We start from the raw sequence: 6,317 nt of genomic DNA on the forward strand, positions 1-6,317 counted from the left end.
AGACAAGAACCCCAATTGTTACGTACCCCATAACTGGGTCACTTACCAGCAAAGATAGAGAGGTCCGTTGAAGTCTGATGGTACTATTTTTAACAGTATTTATTAGTAAAGATACACAAAAATAATATCAATGCAAACATACAGATAATATACGTTGTCAGTATTAAATCTAAAGGTGCGGGTATAATAATAATCAATAAGAAATAAGCTCTGTCGTTGTCTAGGGGTTAATGAATTGTCCGATGGAAATAGATAGATAGATAGATAGATAGATACTTTATTCATCCCCATGGGGAAATTCAACTTTTTTCCAATGTCCCATACACTTGTTGTAGCAAAACTAATTACATACAATACTTAACTCAGTAAAAAATATGATATGCATCTAAATCACTATCTCAAAAAGCATTAATAATAGCTTTTAAAAAGTTCTTAAGTCCTGGCGGTAGAATTGTAAAGCCTAATGGCATTGGGGAGTATTGACCTCTTCATCCTGTCTGAGGAGCATTGCATCGATAGTAACCTGTCGCTGAAACTGTATATACAGTTCACTGCAGTTCCACAAGCTGCCGTCTTTTGGTTGTCACTGTGTTGTACTTTGTTGGAGAGAGAGAGAAATAGGAATAGAATGGGAACAGTCACCGCTACGGGTTTTCCAACCTTTATGAGTTCGATCTGTTGGAGTCTCGTTGGGGGTGGCCGTTCACTTGTGGCCTCTCCTTTAGCTAAAGCCGTTCTTCCGTGGTAAGGCCGCCAATCCCAGGCAAGGGAAGGACGCACACGAGCCCCCCACCGGCTGTTGCTATTAAACGCTGTCACAGGATTTCTAGCGTGTCTTCTGGTGCGTCTGAGGGGCTGTTCCCACAGACCCTCTTTTTATCCTGACTCACAGGGTCTCAGGTGTCAATCAGGTTGGGGATGATGCAATCCCTCCACCAACCTCCTCCTTGGTTCATTGCCTGGGGCTTTGATTGCATCGTCCAGGATGCAATACACAAGTCCGTCTCCAAGAGACAATAGCCGGGATCAATGGGTCTGCCTTTCGGAGGCCAGGACACATTCCAACCCTTTTGTGGATTCTGCATGTCTTTCTCTCATTTCCTGTGTCTCCTGAATTGACTCAATAGTGATCTTGCGATTCTCACAAAGGAGGGGGCTACCCCCGCACCCTTCGGCCCCTCAGAGCTGTGGTACATTCATAACAGTACATATCGGTACCAATGACATGGGAAGAAAAAGAGAGGAGATCCTGAAATCAAAATACCGGGAGTTAGGAAGGAAGCTGAGAAGCAGGACCTGAAGGGTAGTAACCTCAGGATTGCTGCAGGTGTCACGTGACAGTGAGGGTAGGAATAGAATGAGGTTGCAGATAAATGTGCGGCTGAAGAATTGGAGCAGGGGGCAGGGATTCAGATTTCTGGATCATTGGGACCTCTTCTGGGGCAGGAGTGAGCAGTACAAAAGGGACGGGTTGCACTTGAATCCAAGGGGGACCAATATCTTTGCAGGCAGGTTTGCTAAAGCTGCCAGGAGTGGATTAAACTAATATGGCAGGGGGATGGGAACCAGTATGATAGAGCTGAGGATAAGCCAGCAGGTTTACAAGTAGATAATGTAAGATGTAACATGAATGTAAGGAAGAACAAGCCAATGATTGGGTACAAATGCAGACAGAGCAAAGAGTTAAATTGCACCACAGAGGCAAAATTCAAAAGGGTGAAGAATGCAGGACTGAAGGTGCGTAGCATTTGGAATAAGGTGGAGGAACTTATGGTGTAGTTCGAGATTGGTCGGTGTGACGTTGTGGGCATCACTGAGTCGTGGCTGAAAGAAGGTCATCGTTGGGAGCCTAACGTCAAAGGATGTACTTTGTAGTGAAAGGACAGACAGGAAGGCATAGGCGGTGGTGTGGCTCTGTTGGTATGAGATGGAATTACATCTTTAGAAAGAGGTGACATAGGGTCAGAGAATGTTGAATCTTTATGAGTGGAGTTAAGAAACTGCAAGGGTGAAAAAACTATTTTGGGAATCATATATATACTTCCAATTAGTAGCCAAGATGTGGGGTTGAGATTGCCAAGTGAGCTGGAAAAGGCATGTAATAACGGTAATGACACAATTGTGATGGAGGCCTTCAATATGCAAGGGGATTGGGAAAATCAGGTTGGTGTCAAATCACAAGAGAGGGATTTTGTTAAATGTCTTTTTAGAGCAGCTTGTGCTTGAGCCTACTCAGGGAAAGGCGATCTTAGATTGGGTGTTGTATAATAAGCCAGATCGTATTAGGGAGCTTAATGTAAAGGAACCCTTAGGAGGAAGTGATCATAATATGATTGAATTCATACTGCAGTTTGATAGGGAGAAACATAGCTCACATGAATCAGTATTGCCATGGAATAAAGAGAATGAGAGAGGAGCTTGCCCAAGGGGATTGGAGGAGGATACTGGTGGGGATGACGGCAGAGCAGAGATGGCTGAAGTTTCTGGGAATAGTTCACAAGGTCCAGGATAGATATGTCCCACAGAAGCATAAGTTCTCAAATGGCAGGGACAGGCAATCGTGGCTGACAAGGGAAGTTAAGGACTCCATAAAAGCCAAGGAAAGGGCATATAAGGTAGCAAAAGTGAGTAGGAAGTTGGATGATTGGGAAGCTTTTAAAATCCAACAAAAGCCAACTAAAAAAGCTGTAAGGAGGGAAAAGATGAAATATGAAGGCAAACCAGCCAATAATATAAAACAGGATACCAAAAGTTTTTCAGTTATATAAAGAGTAAAGGGGAGGTGAGGGTTGATATTGGGCCACTAGAAAATGATGCTGGTGAGGTAGTAATGGGGACAAAGAAATGGCAGATGAGCTTAATGGGTACTTTGCATCTGTCTTCACCGTGGAAGACACTAGCAGTGTGCCAGAGGTCCATGAGTGTCAGGGAGCAGGAGTGAGTGGCATTGTGCAAGGAAAAAGTGCTAGGCAGACTCAAAGCTCTTAAGCTTGGTTAAGTCACCCGGACCAGATGGACTACATCCCAGAGACCTGAGAGAGGTTGCTGAAGAGATAACAGATGCATTGGTCATGATCTTTCAAGAATTACTTGATTCTGGCATGGTCATGGAGGATTGGAAGATTGTAAATGTCACTCCACTCTAAGGGAGGGAGGCAAAAGAAAGGAAATTATAGGCCAGTTAGCCTAACCTCGGTGTTGGAAAGTGTTGGAGTCTATTATTAAGGATGAGGTTTTGAGGTTCTTGGGGACTAATGATAAAACAAGTCAAAGTCAGCGTGGTTTCTGTAAAAGGGAATCTTGCCTGACAAATCTGTTAGAGTTCTTTGAGGAAGTGACAAGCAGGGTGGACAAAGGAGAGGTAGTTGACATAATTCACTTGGATTTTCAGAGGGCATTTGATAAAGTGTCACACATGAGGTTGCTTAACGATAAAATTCTACAGCATTATGGGAAAGGTACTGATATGGATAACGGAATGGCTGACAGGCCAGAGGCAGTAAGTGGGAAAAGGGGCCTTTTCTGTGACTAGTGGAGTTCCGCAGGGGTCAGTATTGGGACCGCTGCTTCTCACATTGTTTGTCCGTGATTTGGATAATGGAATTGATGGCTTTGTGGCAAAGTTTGCACTTGATATTGAGATAGGTGGAGGTGGTGAGAAGCAAAGTGATTGCAGCGGGACTTAACAAATCGGAAGAATGGGCAAAGAAGTGGCAGATGAAATACAGTGTCGGGAAATGTATGATAATGCATTTTGATAAAAGGAACAATAGTGTGGACTATTATCTAAATGGGAAGAAGATTCAAACATCAGAGGTGCAGAGGGAATTAGGAGTCCTCATGCAGGACTCTCAGAAGGTTAAAGCACAGGTTGAGTCTGTGGTAAAGAAGGCAAATGCAATGTTGGTGTTTATTTCAAGGGGAGTAGAATGTAAAAGCAGGAGATAATGCTGAGGTTTATAAGACACTAGTCAGGCTGCACTTGGAATATTGTCAACAGTTTCAGGCCCTATATCTCAGAAACGATGTCATTGGAGAGAGTCCAGAGGAGGCTTACGAGGATAATTCCAGGAATTAGGGTGTTAACATATGAGGAGTGTTTGGCAGCTTTGGGCCTGTACTCACTGGAATTTAAAAGAATGTGTGGGGTTCACATTGAAACTTGCCGAATGTTGAAAGGACAAGATAAGGTGGATGTGGAGTATGGTGCGGGTATCCAGAACTAGAGCCTCAACAGTTGAAGGGCTATCTTTCAGAACAGCGGTAAGGACGAATTCTTTTAGCCAGAGAGTAGTAAATCTGTGGAATGTTCTTTCACAGAGTGTGGTGGAGGCCAACTCTGTGGGTATATTTAAAGCGGAAGTTGACATCGAAAGATAAGGCGAGAAGGTGAGTGTATGGGGTTAAGTGGGATCTGGGATCAGCCATGATGGAATAGCAGAGCAGACTCAATGGGCTGCTCCTGTGTCTTATCCATGGGCCTGTGCTGTGCTGTCTGACTCAGGGGCATCTCAGAGTCCCTCAGGATCGGGCAGAGGGAGGAGAGGGAGTTTCTTGATGGGTGCTGAGGCTGATATTGGCTTCAGCAAAGGGCCACAGGGATTGTTGACAGGACCAATTGGGGGATGGGGGGGAGGGGTTGGTGTGAAGTCGTGGTGTCCCACATTGATGTCTCCAGACCCAAGCTAAAAAATGATTGGTCTTCCAATTGGTCTTCCAATCTAGCTCGTCGTGGCCCTTGCACCTTATTGCCCGCCTGCACTGCCCTCTCTCTGTGACTGTGACACTCTATTCTGCATTCCATTTCCCTTTTGTACCAGCTCGACGTCCTGGTCTGTCTGGCTGCAACGCACAGTCACGTTTTTCATTGTATCTCGGTGATAATAAACCAGCTACCAATTACCCTCTCGGCCATTACTACAGTCGTTCACCTGCTTACGGGGATGGGGAGTCGCAGAATGGAGAGGCCCATGGTGTCACAGCTGGACAGGGTGACCTTCGTCAGTCAGGGCATCGACTGCAGGAGTTGAGAGGTTGTGTTGCAGTGTACAAGACATTGGTGAGGCCACATTGGGAATATCAGGCATAGTTCTGGTCGCCCTGTGATAGCACAGATGCCATTTAGCTGGAAAGAGTGCAGAGGAGATTTCTGAGGATCTGGGAGAGTTTGTGAAGGCTGGGAGTTTATTCACTAGAGTGTAGGAGGCTCAGAGGGGTATAAACAATGAGAGTGAATGCCTTTTCTCCAAGCGTTCGGGAATCTAGAACTAGAGGGTACAGGATTAAGGTGCAAGGGGTGAGCTTTGATAGGAACCTGAGGACAACCATTAGCCTATGCTTTACATATGGACAGGGACACGGATAGGAAAGGTTCAGAGGGATACGGACAGGTACACGGATAGGAAAGGTTCAGAGGGATACAAACAGGTACACGGATGGGAAAGGTTCAGAGGGATATGGACAGGTACACGGATAGGAAAGGTTCAGAGGGATACGGACAGGTACACGGATGGGAAAGGTTCAGAGGGATATGGACAGGTACACGGATAGGAAAGGTTCAGAGGGATACGGACAGGTACACGGATGGGAAAGGTTCAGAGGGATACGGACAGGTACACGGATAGGAAAGGGTTAGAGGGATACGGACAGGTACACGGATAGGAAAGGTTCAGAGGGATACGGACAGGTACACGGATAGGAAAGGTTTAGAGGGATACGGACAGGTACACGGATAGGAAAGGTTTAGAGGGATATGGACAGGGACACAGATAGGAAAGGTTTAGAGGGATACGGACAGGTACATGGATAGGAAAGGTTTAGAGGGATACGGACAGGTACACGGATAGGAAAGGTTTAGAGGGATATGGACACGTACACGGTTAGGAAAGGTTTAGAGTGATACAGACAGGTACACGGATAGGAAGGGGCTAGAGAGATATGGACCAAACACGTACAGATGGGAGTGGCTTAGATGGTAATCTTGGTCAGCATGGACTAGATGGGCTGAAGGGCCAGTTTCTGTGCTGTGTGACTCTATAACTCCAGAGTTGGACTATCCAGAAAGCAGAGTAACTGACCGTAATGTCCATCCAGGCTCTGTTATTCATCCCCACATCTGCATCTTCTCTCCAAAAACCCCATCCAGGTTGTTTTTGGGAATGTCCCATTCAATCTGCTGTGTCGCAGAATCCAAGGATACGTGTTGGAAAAATGACCTGGGAAGTAACATCACTCAGCTCCCTTTGGAAACCATTCCCAATTCCAAACAACACAGACAAAATGCTGGAGGAACTCAGCAAGTCAGGAGGCATCCTTAG

This window comes from Hemitrygon akajei, chromosome 11, assembly GCF_048418815.1.
Source record: "Hemitrygon akajei chromosome 11, sHemAka1.3, whole genome shotgun sequence".
NCBI classification, from domain to species: Eukaryota; Metazoa; Chordata; class Chondrichthyes; order Myliobatiformes; family Dasyatidae; genus Hemitrygon; species Hemitrygon akajei.